This window comes from Hordeum vulgare, chromosome 7H, assembly GCF_904849725.1.
Source record: "Hordeum vulgare subsp. vulgare chromosome 7H, MorexV3_pseudomolecules_assembly, whole genome shotgun sequence".
Taxonomy (NCBI): Eukaryota; Viridiplantae; Streptophyta; class Magnoliopsida; order Poales; family Poaceae; genus Hordeum; species Hordeum vulgare.
In genome coordinates, this window is record NC_058524.1 from 478,444,350 (window position 1) to 478,462,708 (window position 18,359).

Consider the following 18,359-nt stretch of genomic DNA (forward strand, 5'->3'; position numbering starts at 1 on the left):
ATTATGTCAAAGAAATAGCTACTTTGAGTGATAAAATGGATGCTCTTATGAATATGGTTGCTAATAAAAATGCTCGTGTTGATCGCAATGATGTGCCACTATCTACTTTGCTTGGAAAAAATAATTATGCTATTGATGTGAATTTTGTTTCTCAAAATAATTTCAACAACACTACTTATAGAGGGAATTTAATATTAGACCATATCCCGGTAATTCCTCTAACAATTATGGTAATTCCTGTGGAAATTCTTCTAGTAATAATAATAGAATACCCTCTCATCTTTAGAACACCATTAATTAATTTATTAGTTCTCAAAATATTTTCAACAGCATGATAGACGAAAAACTACATAAAGTTGATGATATTACTAGAAACATGGATAGGATTGCTCTTGATGTGGATACTCTTAAAAGTAAAGTTTTTCCACCTAAAATGGTATTATTTAGTCAATTAAATGTATTCAAATATCTATGAATTAAAGTAAGGAGAGGACCACTAGGTTGAGAGCTAAGCGAGTATTCCTAGAAAAGGCTCTTCCACCAAGGTTTTACCGTGATCATGATGAAGATCTTAACATTATTGGTGTATTTCCTATTAAATCATTATATAATATTCTGAAAATTGATGAAAAAGGGACTCAAGATGAGCCAACTTTAGGTAGACGGTGTATCACTTGTTCGGAGGGTGATGACCCTAATGATAAAAATGAAAGAAAGTGGGTTTGGAGCGGTCAAAATTTTAGCTAGTGATGTGCCCACTATTTTGGATTCCAAGGACTTTAATTATGAAATATGTTCTTTAATTTAACATATTTCCTTGTTGTAATCCATAATTATCTCACCTAATGTCTATGAACAAAATAAGTCCTTTACTAAACATATCATAGAAGCGATGGTAAAAACTCACGAGGAAAAATTTGAACTACAAGTTTGAATACCTAGAAAATTGCATGATGAATGGGAACCTACTATCAAAATTAATCTTAAATATTATGAATGTAAAGCTTTGTGCACCTTGGTGCTAGTGTTTCTACTATACCTAAATCTCTATGTGATGTTCTAGGTCTCACCGATATACATCAATGTTCCCTTAACTTGCATCTTGTGGATTCCATTATTAAGAAACCTTCAAGTAGAATAAATGACGCGCTTATTCTTGACAATAGAAATTATGTGCCTTTATATTTCATTGTGCTTGATATTGAATGTAGTCCGTCTTGTTCAATAATACTATAAGTTTTGTTATTGATATGAAGGAAGGAAACATAAGATTCCAATCCCCTTAAAGAAAGGGATGTAACACTTCCCTAGAAATATAATTAAACCAACTTATGAATCTATCATGAGGGACACCTATACACTGAATGTCAAAGATGACAACACTTAATACTATGCATTATGCCTAGCTAAGGGCATAAAACAATAACGCTTGTTGGGAGGAAACCCAATAGTTATCTTAATTTTTTTTGTTTTTCTTTATGTTTTATTGTGTTGACATGATTATTGCTACTCTAATTATTGTGTTTTTGTGTTTCAATTAGTATTTGTGCCATGTAAATCCTTTGGCGTGATTTGGATGATAGTAGAATTGATCATGTGCGAAGACATAAACTTTTACGTCTAGTGGAGAATTTCTATGATTTTACTAGAATGTATTTTTAATCTGAATTTTATACACAAAATTTATATACAAATGTTCCAAGTTTTACTATTTTTTTAGAATTTTTGGAGTTACAAAAGTATGGTTTTAGTGCTCATCACTACAGATCGTTCTGTTTTAGACAGATTCTGTTTTTTTGCATAGTTTGATTATATCAGTGCTTATAAGTCATGAAGAAGTTAGAATTACAGTACCTTATGCAATATTTAAATATGAATCAATTTATAGTAGCACCTAAAGTTTATGATTTGCTTATTATGCTAACAGATCTCACGAGGTTACTGTTGAGTTTGTGTGCTAAAGTTTTCAAGGTTTGGATGAGATAACGATAGACGAAGTAATAAGGAGCACCAAGACCATAAGATTGGGGATGTACAAGGCAACCCAAGGTAATATTCAAGGAACACCCATGCATCTAAACTTGGGGGTGCCTGATACGTCTCCAACGTATCTACAATTTTTGATGGTTTCATGCTATTATCTTGTCAAACTTTGGATGTTTTGCATGCCTTTTATATATTTTTTGGGACTAACCTATTAACTCAGTGCCAAGTGCCAGTTCCTGTTTTTTCCATGTTTTTGACCCCTTTCAGAGGAGATTTTGAAATGGAGTCCACACGGAATAAAATCCCCGAAAATATTTTTTCCGTAACGGAAGAAGATCAAGAGACTTGAGAGCCAAGGTAGGGGGCCCCAGGGGCCCCACAAGCCTCCACCCCGCGGCCAGGGGGGAGGCCGCGGCCCACAGGTTTGTGGGCCCCCTGGACGTCCTTTGCCCTAGGTTTTGTGCCTATATATTCCCAAAAATTCCACAAAAAATCAGGAGATCATCGAAAGTACTTTTCCGCCGCCGCAAGCTTCTGTCTCCGCAAGATCCCAACTGGGGCACGTTCTGGTGCCCTGCCGGAGGGGGGATTCGGATACGGAGGGCTTCTTTATCAACACCATGACCTCTCCTATGATTCGTGAGTAGTTCACCATAGACCTACGAGTCCATAGCTAGTAACTAGATGGCTTCTTCTCTCTCTTGGATCTTCAATACAAAGTTCTCCATGATCTTCATGGAGATCTATCCGATGTAATCTTCTTTTGCGGTGTGTTTGTCGAGATCCGATGAATTGTGGATTTATGATCAGATTATCTATGAATCTTATTTGAGTTTCTTCTGATCTCTCTTATGCATGATTTCATATCCTTGTAATTCTCTTCGAGTTGTGGGTTTTGTTTGGCCAAGTAGATCTATGATTCTTGCAACGGGAGAAGTGCTTGGTTTTGGGTTCATACCGTGCGGTGACCTCACCCAGTGACAGAAGGGGTAGCGAGGCACGCATCGTGTTGTTGCCATCAAGGGTAAAAAGATGGGGTTTTCATCATTGTTTGAGATTATCCCTCTACATCATGTCATCTTGCTTAAGGCGTTAATCTGTTCGTCATGAACTCAATACACTAGATGCATGCTGGATAGCGGTCGATGTGTGGAGTAATAGTAGTAGACGCAGAAAGTATCGGTCTACTTGTCTCGAACGTGATGCCTATATGTATGATCATTGCCTTAGATATCGTCATGACTTTGCGCGGTTCTATCAATTGCTCGACAGTAATTTGTTCACCCACCGTGATATTTGCTATTTTGAGAGAAGCCTCTAGTGAACACTATGGCCCCCGGGTCTACTCCACACCATATTTTCAGCCTTACAATTTTTACTTCGTTGCACTTTCCGCCTTCAGATCTCACTATGCAAACAATCTTGGAGGGATTGACAACCCCTTTGAAGCGTTGGGTGCAAGCTCATTTGTGTTTGCGCAGGTACTCTGGACTTGGAGACACTCCTACTGGATCGATACCTTGGTTCTAAAACTGAGGGAAATACTTACTGCTCCTGTGCTGATTCACCCTTTCCTCTTCAAGGGAAAAACCGACGCAAACAAGAGAAGTAGCAAGAAGAATTCCTGGCATTGCCGGGGAAGGACTTTTGTTGCCGTAGCAGTGCCCCGAAAGGCATCCCCTCTTTCATCTCCATTCTATCGGTATGTCACTCGAAGCTATATTTTTATTCATCACATGATATGTGTTTTCCTTGGAGCATTGCTGTAAGAGCACAATTTATCCTAAGTAGTTTTTGTGGTTGATGATGACATGATAACCCATAGGTATAGGGGATCGCAATAGTTTTCGAGGGTAGAGTATTCAACCCAAATTTATAGATTCGACACAAGGGGGGCCAAAGAATATTTGTAGATATTAGCAGCTGAGTTGTCAATTCAACCAGACTTGGAGATTTAATATATGCAGCACAGTGATCAGTAGCACAGTAATATGATAGTTTTGTTAGCAATGGTAACTGTAGCAATAACAACGGTAACAGTGATGGCAGTTTTGTAGCAGTTGTAACAGCAGTAGCAACATTAGTAACTTAGCAAGAGCAATATGTGGAAAACTTGTAGGCATTGGATGGGTGATATTGTTGGATAATATTCATCATATAACATTCATAACCTAGGGCAACACAGAACTAGCTCATGTTCATTGATATACTGTAGTTATGTATTCCGTAAATAGTCATACGTGCTTATAGAAAAGAACTTGCATGACATTTTTTGTCCTACCCTCCTGTGGCAGCAGGGTCCATAAGTAAAATAAGGGATATTAAGGCCTCATTTTAATAGAGAACCTGAACAAAGCATTAACACATGGTGAATACATGAACTCCTCATAATACGGTAATCATCGAAAAGAATCCCAATTATTGTCACCTTGGGGTATGTGGATCCTAACATGTAGTAGGTGTGTATGACTTGCAAGATAGGATAAAGAAACTAGATATAATGGTGAAACATAAATGGTTCAGATCTGAAATCATGGCACTCGGGCCCTAGTGACAAGCATTAAGCATGGAAAACTTATAGCAACAACAATCTTCGAACATAGTGGATACTAGGGAATAAGCCCTAACAAAACTAACTCGACTACATGATGAATCTCATCCAACTCCTCATCGACCAGCAAACCTATGAAGGAATTACTCACTCCTGGTGGGGAGCATCATGGAATTAGTGATGAAGGAGGGTTGGTGATGACGAAAACCGAAGATTCCCCTCTCCAGGGCCCCTAACGGACTCCAGATCTAGCCTCCCGATGAAGAACACGAGGTGGCGGCGGCTCCGTATCATGAAATGCAATGAAAATTCCTCTCCTATTTTTTTCTCCAAAAATAGGATTTTCTAGTGCTGAGATTAGGGTCAGCGGATCCCCGAGGGCCCCACTACCCACTAGGGTGCGCGAGGGGGGAGGCACGCCCTGGTGCCTAGTAGGCGCCTACCCCCCCCTCCAGTGGGTCTTGGTTCCAGTATTTTTCTTTTATTACTTAAAAATATCCAGAAAGTTTCAACCAATTCCGAGAACTTTCATTTATGCACAAAAACAACACCATGGTAGTTCTACTGAAAACAACATCAGTCCGGGTTTGTTTCATTCAAATCATGCAAATTAGAGTCCAAAACAAGAGCAAAAGCGTTAGGAAAAGTAGATATGATGGAGACGTATCAACTCCCCCAAGCTTAACACATTGCTTGTCCTCAAGCAATTTAGTTGACAAACCGAAAGTGAAAAAGAAAAACGTTTACAAACTCTTTTGTTCTCGTTTACATATACACGCTTAGAGAGCACCCAGGTTTTCAGCATAGATCATGACTAACCATATCGACAAAAACTCTTAGAAACTATATTAGCGCATATCATGGCATAATCAACTAGCAAGCAATAATAAGATAAATCAAACACCAACACTTTATCAAAACAATCATGATATAATATGACAACAGTGGTATCTCACTAGCCCTTTCTGAGACTGCAAAACATAAATGAACAACACCTCCAAAGTTCAAGCAGTGCCTAGACTTTGTAATTCATGGTAGAGGAGATCCAGTCATGATTCATATAACATTTAACTACACACAATGCATGAGGATGACATATGTGCTCTCAAGTGTGTTACTTATTTAGAAGGTGATGAAGCAACATAAAAATAAAATAAAATAAAATAAAATAACGGAGGGAAGCAGGGATTTGCAGCGGTGCCAGAGCTCACTACAAAAATCAGAGATAAATAATTTTGGAAGATACACCCTTCCTGTCAACATTATGTCCAAGAGTGATCAATATCTTCCATGCTAAACAAATTAGCGCTGGTTCCCAAGTGGTAAAAGTAAAAGTTTACTCCCCCTCCACAAACAAACACACTCCACATCTAGCCGGATCCACGAGTGTCGTCCATACCAACAACATTCCAGGGGAAGTTTTGTTTAATTATTTGCGATTTTTAATTTCGGGGCTGGGAATCCCTTTTTACTGGCCCCTCTCGTGCAAGGACGAGTGAATAAACACTCATCTTGAGAATAACCCCCTTAGCATGGAAGATACAAACCGCCCCCATCGCTCCATGAGTGGTCCGGGCACACAAAACAGATGTTCATTTGAAATTTTAGAGGTGGCACATGCAAATTTACTTGGAACGACACGGTAATAACACATATAGGTAGATATAGTGGACTCATCTGGAGTAACTTTGGTTTAAGGATTTGGATGCATAAGCAGTATTCCCGCTTAGTAGAGGCGAAGGCTAGCAAATAGGTAGAGAAGCGACCAACTAGAGAGCGAAAATGTTCATGAACATGCTTATGAATAATTATCATTGCATACTAGCACGAGTAGGATATAAACACCATGAACACAAATATCGTGGAGGATGTGTTAGCTTTGATTCAACTACATGCGTGAACATGCGCCAAGTCGAGCCCCTCGAACATTCACACGAGGATACCATATCATTATACTACATCACAACCATTTTTATGCATGTTGACATCCAAGATAAATCATTATCCACTCCTAGCTACTTAGGCATGGCATGAACAACTATAATCTCTAATTGTCATTGCAAACATGTTTGGTCATAATACGCTAAATCATAGATACATGTCTAAACATATTTACAAAAACAAAAACAAGTCGAGTTCATACCCGCTTCTCTCTGCCACAATCACTTCATCAAATATCGTCATTCTTGCCTTTCACTTGCACAACCGAATGATATGAAAATAATAATAGTGCAAGAGTGTAATAGACTAAGCTCAAAACTGGAACATTTTATTAAAAAGGATAAGACAAAATAATATGGGATCTTTATCAGTTCAATAGCAATGCATACGAGAGTCACTCAACATTTTCTTCGTGGTCTTCGAGTTGAGTACAACTCAATAAAAGGAAAAGAAATACGGAGAAACACAAAGAAATATTTTTTGGAGTTTTTAGTTTTTTCTGAAGATAGAAATTTTAAATAAGAAAATAAAGACAAGAAAACTATTTACACGGGAAATATCCCAACAAGCAAAAGAAGAAAAGAGGAATCTTTTGGGGTTTTTGTTTAATCCTACAACTTAATTACGCTAGGAAGAAAAACCGAAAAGAAGCGAGAAATATTTTTGGATTTTCTGAAAGTTTTTATAACACACAAGAAGTAGGCAAGAAAATAAATCTAACATGGATATTTGAATCGAAAAGTGTGAACACCAACAACTAGAATGTGTGAACATGAATGTAAAGTCGGTGGAAACACGTACTCCCCCAAGCTTAGGCTTTTGGCATAGCATGGTAATCACCTCTCGTAGTAGTCGTCTGGTCCCATGTTGAAGTTCTCGGGCGGCGGCACCTAAGGGTCCACTCCTGGGGCTCCTCCTGTTCTGCTACCTAGGCGTTTCGGTAGGCAACAATGTCCTCACGCATGATGTTGTATCCATTCCTCGCAATAGAATCAAACAAGACACGTGTGGTGTCTACGCACGCTTCTATTCTTGTAGACTATGTTGTGCCTCCAAGCGCGGATGTTTGTAAGACAGCAGCAATTTCCCTCAAGTGGATGACCTAAGATTTATCGAACTCAGGGAAGTTGAGGTTGAAGATGGTCTCTCTCAAGCAACCCTGCAATTAAGATACAAGAAGTCTCTTGTGTCCCCAACACACCTAATACAATTGTCAGTTGTTTAGGTGCACTAGTTCGGCGAAGAGATGGTAAAAGACAAGTGATATGGATGGTAAAACAAGGTAATATAAATCTTTAATAAAAAATTATAGCAAGGTAGCAAGTGACAATAGTAGCACAAACGGTGTAACAACAGTGGGAAACAAGGCCTAGGCTTCATACTTTCACTAGTGGCAACTCCCAACAACATTAACATAGTCTAATCACATGATATTTCCACTAAAACATGCAATGGAGACGTACTCGGAGGACATTCCTTTGTGATCAAGAGAGGACGACAATTATGTAGGGCTACATAAGCACACCTCAGAGTTCGTAGTTCTGATCTATGGATTTCCCAATGTCACCGCGGCCATCCAAAGAGAGTACCACAATCACCACAACATATCTCAAGGATAGTCAAAGACAAGCACCAAGAGACTCTCAATCTTCAATCGGTTCACGTAAGAGAAATTACTAATGAAAATATTCTTCTAATCCATGTCCAACAGACCACACCATGGTCTCGGAGATTATACTAGATAAGACCAAGTGAGTACATCAATCCAATACATAGAAGAAGGGGAAACACATGGGATCACCCTCGATTAACATAGCCTATGATCGCAATCAAGATTACATCATGGGAGAGAGAGATAACCACATAGCTACACGTAGAGCCCTCAGCCCCGAAGGAGACTACTCACACATGGCCTTGGTGAGCAAGAGGTTGATGGAGAGGTGAAGCCCGGAGAGAAGACGGTGGCCACGGCGGTGGCCACGACCCTTGGGGGCGGCGGCCCTTGGCCCCCCTTATTCCTTGGAGATGGTGCTAGTATGGAGGTGGTTCTCCACCCCAAGGCGGCTGCTTGGGAGGAGGAAATTTCCTGGCTTCTGGTGGCTCTCCAGAAATCAGGGTTTTTCCTCTCCTCATATGAGTTGGGACGATCATCCTTGGCCCTCCGATGGATGCCTCTTTGATCCAAGGGCTCTTGGGCACCTCTAGAACCTTCCTTGGGAGTCCTCTCAGATCTAATGAGGCCCCAAAGTCATGGCTCGGCCAAATACCCCAAGTTTGGAAAGAGTTGGGGTCAATCACGTCACAATATTTCAGATTCCCATAATCAGATTTTGTCCTTCAGTAAAACGGATCTACAGGCCATGTACGGATTCCGTTTTGGACGAATTTTTAGTCCACAACGTTACTCTATAAATTCCTCACAACTTTTGCATCTATTGTTTTTTCATTTGACGTCATCTTCGAGGCGGAAACAAACGATCTCTAAAATCTGTAGAGGGGACAGATTTCAGGAAAGTCAGAGTCCTACTCCAATAGGACTCCTTTTGCATTTTCTGTCAATTTCCAAGTAATTCCTACACACCAAAGTGTAGAACAAGAACATTGTGCACTTTTGCAACCATTAGTAGGTTAGTCCAAATAAATGCTTAAGAAGATATAAAACTAATAGAAACATGAGACAATGATGCAAAACAAGCATGACACAAGCAAAAATTATGCATAGGTTTGGGACGTGTCAACATCCCAAGCTTAATTCCTGCTCGTCCTCGAGTAGGAGAATGATAACAAAGATAATTTTTGAGGTGACATGCTACCAACACAATCTTGATCAAGTAATAAAGTAAAGCGCATGAACTGAAATAAAGTGAACCAAACCAATTGTCTATAGTTGAAAGTAACTAAACAATGAATAAACAAGTTAAATCATCTAAGTAAATTCCTTTCATGAATCGTACTTTGAAGACATCAAACTATAAAGTTAAGCACAACTGTTAGCCCCCAAAGTAGTTCTCTCATCAAAAGTATTCTAGTCAACACAAAGGAAGATAAAGTTTCAACAATGCTTTCCACTTTCAACATATTTATCTCATGGATAAGTTCAATGCACAAGGGTTATAATTAGTCAAAAAATTGAACATAATCAACTTGAACCCAGGGTTAACGATAGATGCTTGCTTTTGGTGGAGGAAGAAGATTAGAACATAGGAAAACTGACTCAACATTAAAAAGTAAAAGATAGGCCCTTCGCAGAGGGAAGTAGGGATTAATCATGTGCTAGAGCTTTTTATTTTATAAAAGAGAAGTAAAAGAAATTTTGAGAGGTGCGTATTCATGTCAACGAATGGTAATAGACAATTAACTACCTCCTATGCCAGACAGAACTCTTAAGAGCGGCTCCCATAGAGGAACGAGAACATTCCTCTTCTCCTTTGTTTATCACTAGCCAAAGTTTGTCTGATTTTTCAGGAACCATGTGTGAAGGAGAGTTTATTTTCTTTTTTCATGACATTTAAAGTGGGCTGGGCACCCGTTTGTCAGCTCTTTTTGCAAAATTAAGGACAAGCACATTATGCGTGCAAGTCAGGTTCGAGTTCTGTTCAACACAGGGAAATAATGAACTATCTACCACTTCCTCATGAGCTAAAACAGAGACAGAAATAAGGAATAAATTTTGAAGGTTTGAAAGGTAGCACATGAAAAATTTACTTGGAATGGCTATTAAATACCATGTATAGGTAGGTATGGTGAACACATATGGCATGAATTTTGGCTCAAGAGTTTGGATGCACGAGTAGCATTCCCGCTTAGTACAGAGTTTAGTTTTAGCAAGTTTTTAGCAAGCACATGTTAACCGGTACAAGAAAACTATAACAAACTTTCAGCATAATTATAAGACTTCTACACTGTCTTCCTTGTCAACCAAACTTATTTCTAATGAGAAAACCAGACTTTGAAACTACCAATTACGAAAAACTAAACAATTGCAAACTTCAAAGAAATTTCTTCACTATTAAGACTTTATTAAATGATCTACATGTTTATACATCAATTCACTTAATTTCTCAAAACAATTGATAATGATCAAGTTACTCCATGATCTTCAAGACTATGCAAGCTTTTTATTCTTTGCACCACGGCCACACTTGGCATTTTCCTTACCAACATATTATCTAGCAATTTAAACCAATCAACTCTCCAAAAAGATATAAGTGAAGCAAGAGAGTACTTTCTACAAAAGAGCTAATAGCTCTGAACATGATATAGATGAAAAACAAGAGCTAAGAGCAAATTATAACACGCAAAAAGGTATAAGTGAAGAACAGAAGTATTTTATGAAAAAGCGGAGCGTGTCTCTCTCCCAAACAAGAATGGTAGGATGCAACTTATTTATGACCAGCAAGCAAAACTAAAACAAACTAAAAAGTAAAGAGAGGGACGCTCCAAGCATCGCACATAACATATGAAGTGATAAAAATATAGCATGGAGAAGGACAAACTGATGATTGCTGGTGGAGAAGGGGATGCACCGGGGCATCCCCAAGCTTAGACGCTTGAGTCTCCTTGAATATTTATTGGGGGTGCATAGGGGCATCCCCAAGCTTGAGCACCTGACACTCCTGGATCTTCTTTCATCATCTTTCATCGCATACTTGAAAACTCCCTTCATACGAAACTCATCATAAGCTGATTAGAGTGGTTAGTACCCATAATAAAATATATATTTTCCCCACTGGAAATAAATATTTTCATAAAGAGATACTGTTTCTCAAGATTGCCAAAAAGTTTTTGCAAAGAAAAAGCAAGCTTAAGATTTACAAAACGATGAAAACGCAAAACGTGGCAGAATATGTGAAAAACAGACCAACAGGTAGTAAATAATTTTTTCAAGGCACTTCTGGAACTCAAATCAATAAACTCAGAACAGACACCAGAAACTAATTGTATAGAGCATACTGTCAAAACAATTCAGATCAAAAAGTTGATCTGGTGATTTTTGGTGATTTGTTTTTCAAGCAGACAAAAACTGTTTCCGGACATCATGTCACAACTTTTGACCTTTCTTGCAATCAGAGGCTAAAACTTGGCACAAAGCTTAAAAATAAAGATACAATGATGTTTCTACAGTAGTAACACACATCAAGACCACTAAAAACTGAAAGTAAAAACTCAAAGTAAAGATAACAAGTGTTGTCTCCCTAGAGCTCTTTCTTTATAGCCATAAAGATAGGCTTAAGATTTTAATGATGCTCCCGTAGGAATAAGAGTTGTAGAACAAAATAGAGCATCAAGAAGAAAATACCAAACACATTTAAGTCTAACATGCTTCCTATGCATAGGAATATTGCAATATAACAGTTCATTGAAGCATAAAGCAATAAGCATAGGAAGGCAAAATAAGTAGAATTTCAAAACTTTCAACATAAAGAGGGGAAACTTCTTATTTTTTAGATATTTAGAACCATGTCTCCCCTCTCATTATAAATTTTAGTGGCATCATGGATGAACTCAACAATATAACTATCACATAAGTCATTATTTCCATGATCCAAAAGCATAAAAGTATCATTACTCTTCTTATAAGCAAAATCTTTCTTATTAGGAATAGTGAGAGTAAAGCAATCATTATCATCATGGTAACCATCATATTTAGGAGCCATATCATAATCATAATAAATTTTATCCCCTATAGTAGGTGGACTAAAAAGCTCACATTCATCATTGTAATCATCATATATAGGAAGCATAGTATCATCAAAGCAAATTTTCTCCTCAAAAGTAGGGGGACTAAAAATATCATGTTCATCAAACCCATAATCCCCAAGCTTAGAGCTTTCCATGTCATTAGCAATACTGATATTCAAAGAAAACATATTAATATCATTGCCACCATCATAATTGTTATGCAAATAATAAAGTTCCATAGGTTTTTTAATTTTCTCCTCAAACACTTCATGTCCTAGTTCAAGATAAAGTTTACAAAGCTCTCTCATATTTTTGTTGTTTTCCATTAAACCTAACTAGTGAAATAAAGACAAGAAACAAAAAGGTATAATTGCAAGATCTAAAGATATACCTTCAAGCACTCACCTCCCCGGCAACAGCGCCAGAAATAGCTTGATGTCCACGCACGCTTCTATTCTTGTAGACTATTTGGGCCTCCAAGCGCAGAGGTTTGTAGGACAACAACAATTTCCCTCAAGTGGATGACCTAAGGTTTATCGAACTCAGGGAAGTAGAGGTTAAAGGTGGTCTCTCTCAAGCAACCCTGCAATTAAGATACAAGAAGTCTCTTGTGTCTCCAACACACCTAATACAATTGTCAGTTGCATAGGTGCACTAGTTCGGCGAAGAGATGCTAAAAGACAAGTGATATGAATGGTAAAACAAGGTAAAATAAATCTGTAATAGAAAATTACAACAAGGTAGAAGGTGACAAAAGTAGCACAAACCGTGTAACAGTGGTGAGAAACAAGGCCTGGGCTTCATACTTTCACTAGTGGCAACTCCCAACAACATTAACATAGTCTAATCACATGATATTTCCACTAAAACATGCAATGGAGACATACTCGGAGGTCATTCCTTTGTGATCAAGAGAGGACGAGAATTATGTAGAGCTACAAAAGCACACCTTAGAGTTCGTAGTTCTCATCTATGGATTTATCAATGTCACCGCGGCCATTCAAAGAGAGTACCACAATCACCACAACATATCTCAAGGATAGTCAAAGACAAGCACTAAGAGACTCTCAATCTTCAATCAATTCACAAAAGAGGAAATTACTCATGAAAATATTCTTCTAATCCATGTCCAATAGACCGCTGTCACCATGGTCTCGGAGATTATACTAGATAAGATCAAGTGAGTACATCAATCCAATACATAGAAGAAGGGGAAACATCATGGGATCACCCTAGATTAACATGGCCAATGATCACAATGAAGATCACATCATGGGAGAGAGAGATAACCACATAGCTACACGTAGAGCCCTCAACCCCAAAGGATACTACTGCGCAAGAGGTTGATGGAGAGATGCAGCCCGGAGAGGAGACGACGGCCGACGGCGGCCATGGCCCTTGGGGGCGGTGGCCCTTGGCCCCCCTTCTTCCTTGGAGATGGTGCTGGTATGGAGGTGGTTCTCCACCCCAAGGCGGCTGCGTGGGAGGAGGAAATTTCGTGGCTTTTGGTGGCTCTCTAGAAATCAGGGTTTTCCTCTCCTTATATGAGATGGGACGATCATCCTTTCTCCTCCGATGGATGCCCCTTTGATACAAGGACTCTTGGGCACCTCTAGAACCTTCCTTGGGAGTCCTCTCAGCCGTAATGAGGCCCCAAAGTCGTGGCTTGGACGAATCGCCCAAGTTTGAAAAGAGTTGGAGTCAATCACGTCACAATATTTCGGATTCCCGTAATCAGATTTTGTACTTAAGTAAAATGGGTCTACACGCAATGTCCGGATTCCGTTTTGGACGAATGTTAAGTCCACAACGGTCCTCTCGAAATTCCTCACAACTTTGGCATTTATTATTTTTCCATTTGACGCCATCTTTGAGGCGGAAACAGACGATCTCTAAAATCTTTAGGGGGAACAGATTTCAGGAAAGTCAGAGTCCTACTCCAATACGACTCCTTTTGCATTTTTGTCAATTTCCAAGTAATTCCTACACACCAAAGTATAAAACAAGAACATTGTGCACTTTTGAAACCATTATTAGGTTAGTCCAAATAAATACTTAAAAATATATAAAACTAATAGAAACATGAGACAATGATGCAAACCAAGCATGACACAAGCAAAAATTATGGATACGTTTGGGACGTATGAACATGCGGGTAACAGAATAACATCGCGGTTTCCTCACTAAAAACCAAGTTGTAATGAATGTTATCAAAAGAATTAGCATGGTAAATAAAGTGGTGAGCCACCATAGTGTGACGCCCTCGGTTTAATCGTACGCTAACCATACACGCAAATGCATACGATCAAACCCAAGGACTCACGGGAAGATATCACAACACAACCCTATACACAAATAAAATAATACAAGCTTCATATTACAAGCCAGGGGCCTCGAGGGCTAGAATATGAAAGCTCGATAAACACACGAGTCAGCGGAAGCAACAAATATCTGAGTACAGACATAAAACATGGGGTGCCTTAGAGAAGGCTAGCACAAAAGATACAACGATCGAACGAGGCGAGGCCTCCTGCCTGGGAACCTCCTAACTACTCCTGGTCATCAGCGGCTTCCACGAAGATGACACCATCGGGGCGGCAGGCGTCGCCAGGAAACTCCACTCCTGGGCTCCATCATCTGGTCGCAGCAAACGGATCAAGGGGACAAGGGGGGAGCAAAGCAGCGGTGAGTACTCATCCAAAGTAATCGCAAGTCTTACATCAGACCTATTCTAAGTATGCATCAGTATCAAAGAAGGGGGGGTTATATGTGGACTGATTGCAGCAATGCGAGAATAGAGAGAGAAGGCCTAGTCCTATCGAAGACTAGCATCTTCAGGGTCTTGCAGCAATAGACGAGAGTAGAACAGGGGTAAAACAAAAATAAAAGTCATATTGTTGCAACATTATTAAATTGAGGTCATGCCCAGAGATCCTCCCTCGACTCCCTGCGAGGAAGCAATCCCGAGGCAACTACTTCTAGTTAAGTAACAATTGTAGTTGTATAAGATCAGGGCACAACTCCAAGTCGTCCTGTAACCGTGGACACGGCTATTCGAATCGTTAATTTTCATCCCTACACGGGTGCACCACATGTCCCGTCACGCTCGATAACACTCTGGCCGGACACACTTTTATGGGTCCTGCCCGGCCTCGGAATATCGACACGTCGCAGCCCCACCTAAGACTAATCAGAGAGGCCAGCCCGCCGGTCTAACTCCTAAGCACAAAGGGTTCGTGGGCCTAGTTCCCCTTCGCGCTCCTGCACGTGGCGTGGGCGGCCGGCGTCAGTCCTAGCATCCCTTAATCACAAGCGCGATGCATCTCGGGACCACTCGGGCGCGCGCCGCTACATTGCTGACATCTGAAAAGCTTCGCCTGGTACCGCGACGCCGAGTACCCATAATTCTTCCCGCGTAGTCGGTTAGTGCGAAAAGGTCTCCAATCAACCCAGATCAAATACCCAAATCCATTAACATTTTAATTAGGCAATCAACACAATCTCACGGGAATCTACCCGACTAACATCTAATCACCAATGATCCCAGTAACATGGTCGAGTAACTATGTGGTAGTAACATCGAGGGGAATCCGAGGTATCACCCTCGTTGGATTCCGAACGATGTATCCGTCAAGGTGGGCTTAGAGGAATCACCCTCGGGGGTCCCACACTTAAGGGGGTTGCACGACAGAGGCATCGTCGGGAATGGTGAAAGATGAATCACCCTCGATAACCATGACCAACTAACTATACTACAGAGATATCATTAGGAGTACTTAGCGAGGTGTCACCCTCGGTACCCGATAGTATCTCTGTAGCGTCGTACAACTAAGGGGTGTGTATGTGATATGTCGGGTCTGGCTCGTCGATCAGGGATCGAGATTTGAAATCAAGCGGGACAACTGGACTACGGGGTCAGCGGGGATGACTACTCCACCTATACTAAGCATATTAAAGGTACGGTGCTGAAAGTAGCAGTTCGTCAAAAACAGGCTATGCATCAGATATAGGAGCTAACTACAACAGTAACATATACTAATGCAATCAGTAGGAAGAAAGACATAGACGATATAGGAATGATCAAGGGGGGGTTTACTTTCCTTGTTGCTTTGCTGAAAAGGACGGGTCATCGTCGACGTAGTCATACTCGGGGTCAACAGCAATCTCGGGGTCTACCGGAAAAGAAGTAACAGAGAGGGGAAACAAATAAATAATGTAGCAATCAAATGCAACACAAATTTAATGACACGACAAGATGTGTGGGTGACATGCTCTAATGCATCCTTAAGCATTTTCAAAGAAGAGGGAAAATATCACCGGTAATATTTTCCCGGCTCGAGGTATTTTTCGGACAGACGAACCTGATGCAAAATGTTCATGTGCATCAAGTTAGGGCATGTGACAGCTATGTGGATAGCATATTTGGATTCGCTAGATTTTCCTGAACATTTTTCATATATAAATTGTTGTCATTCGAGTTTGTATGAATTAGTTATGATTTTCTGAAGTTTATTTGATTTTCTGAAATTGTTTAAAAACGAGTTTGACCGAGTCAACTTGACTAGTCAAATGGGGTGGGTGTGGCCCACATGTCATAGGACAGCAACTAAACTATGCTAGTTAAATAAATTAATTAATTTAGAGTCCACTTAACATAGGCTAGTAGTTAAACTAACTAGTAACTAGTACGTACTAACTAACCCACTAATCTATAAGGCCGGCCGCACACTCTCACGCACACAGAGAGCACACACACTCACGCACTGACGCAACACACACTTACGCTCATACGCATAGAACACACACGCTCAAGCACACTACCAGCACTAGCTGCGCGCAGCAACACACTCCCAACCGCAGGCGACCGGAGCAGGCGAACGCAGCAGCGCACCGACTAGCAGCACAGCAGTAGTAGTGAGAACATCTCCATCTCTAGTAGAGCTCTCAAACCCTCAAACCCTTAAAAATAACCGTTTCTTTTACAGTTTTCATCGAAAAAACAGCGTAGACTAGAACCCTTAAACCCTTAAACCCGTAAAAAATTTAGAGGTCCAACCCTCAAACGCCTTCCCAACTGTAAAAGTGAGGGTTGGGGAGCAAAATCTACCCCAACCCTCAATCCTTTCCATCCTAGCGCGGGGGGAAATTTCCCATCCCAACTACCTCCCACGCCCACGCCGGCCGCCTCTCCGACCGCCGCTGCCGCCGTCCCGCCCCCGGACGCCTCCCCTCCACCTCCCGAGACGCCTCCGCTGTCTCGCCCCCCCCCCCCCCCCCGCCGCCCGCCTCAACCTCCCCGGCCGTCGCCCGCCTCGACCTCCCCCGTCGCCGCTGCCTCCTCGACCTCCGCCGCTGCCGCCCGCCTCGGCCTCCCAGCCGCCGTCTCCGCCTCCCGCCCGCCTCGACCTCCCTAGCCGCCGTTCGCCTCGGCCTCCCCGTCCGCCGCCCGCCTCCGCCTCGACCTCCCTGGCCGCCTCCGCCACCCCCCGCGCCCTCCGCCTCCCGCGGCAAGAGGCCGCCCGAGCTCTCCTCGCTGATCCGCAGGAATATTCCGTTATAAGGGTTGGGTTTGAGGGTTCTAGTCTTTGCCCCTATTTTTCAACCCTTAAAAGTGTCAAAAATGACCAATTCTCAACCCTTAAAACTGGTTTTAAATTTAAGGGTTTGAGGGTTCTACTAGAGATGCTCTGACAGCGAGCAACGAGCAGCAGCAGCAGCAAGGAGCAGCAACGACAGTAGCAGTGCATCATCAGCAGCAGGAGGACAGAGCAGCTAGCAGAGGCGCGTGCCAAGCAGCGGCAGCGGCCAGCACGGGGACAGTGAGCGAGCGCTTGGGCGCGGCCACGGAGCAGCGTGCGAGCGGCTACATCGATGGGCGACGGCAAGGCCACACGCGGACACGCACGGAGGCACGTACATATGCGTACGTTCGGACGGGCTCGGAGAAGGCAGCTACGACGACGAATCGAGCCGGGAAGTAAGGGGAATCGGGCGAGGAACTCACCACGAAGCTCCTGGACATGGTTAGGGAGCGCGGGGGCGACCGGAATCGATGAGCTCGACGATGCAGTGTGACGGCCGTGGCAGAAAACCGTCCGATGTCGAGCGTACGGGCCGTCCCGGTTTGAGCTGGTCCCCGGAACGGACGGATCCGGTCGCGGCGGACCTCCTGGACATGCTCCGGCATGCCGAAGAGGCT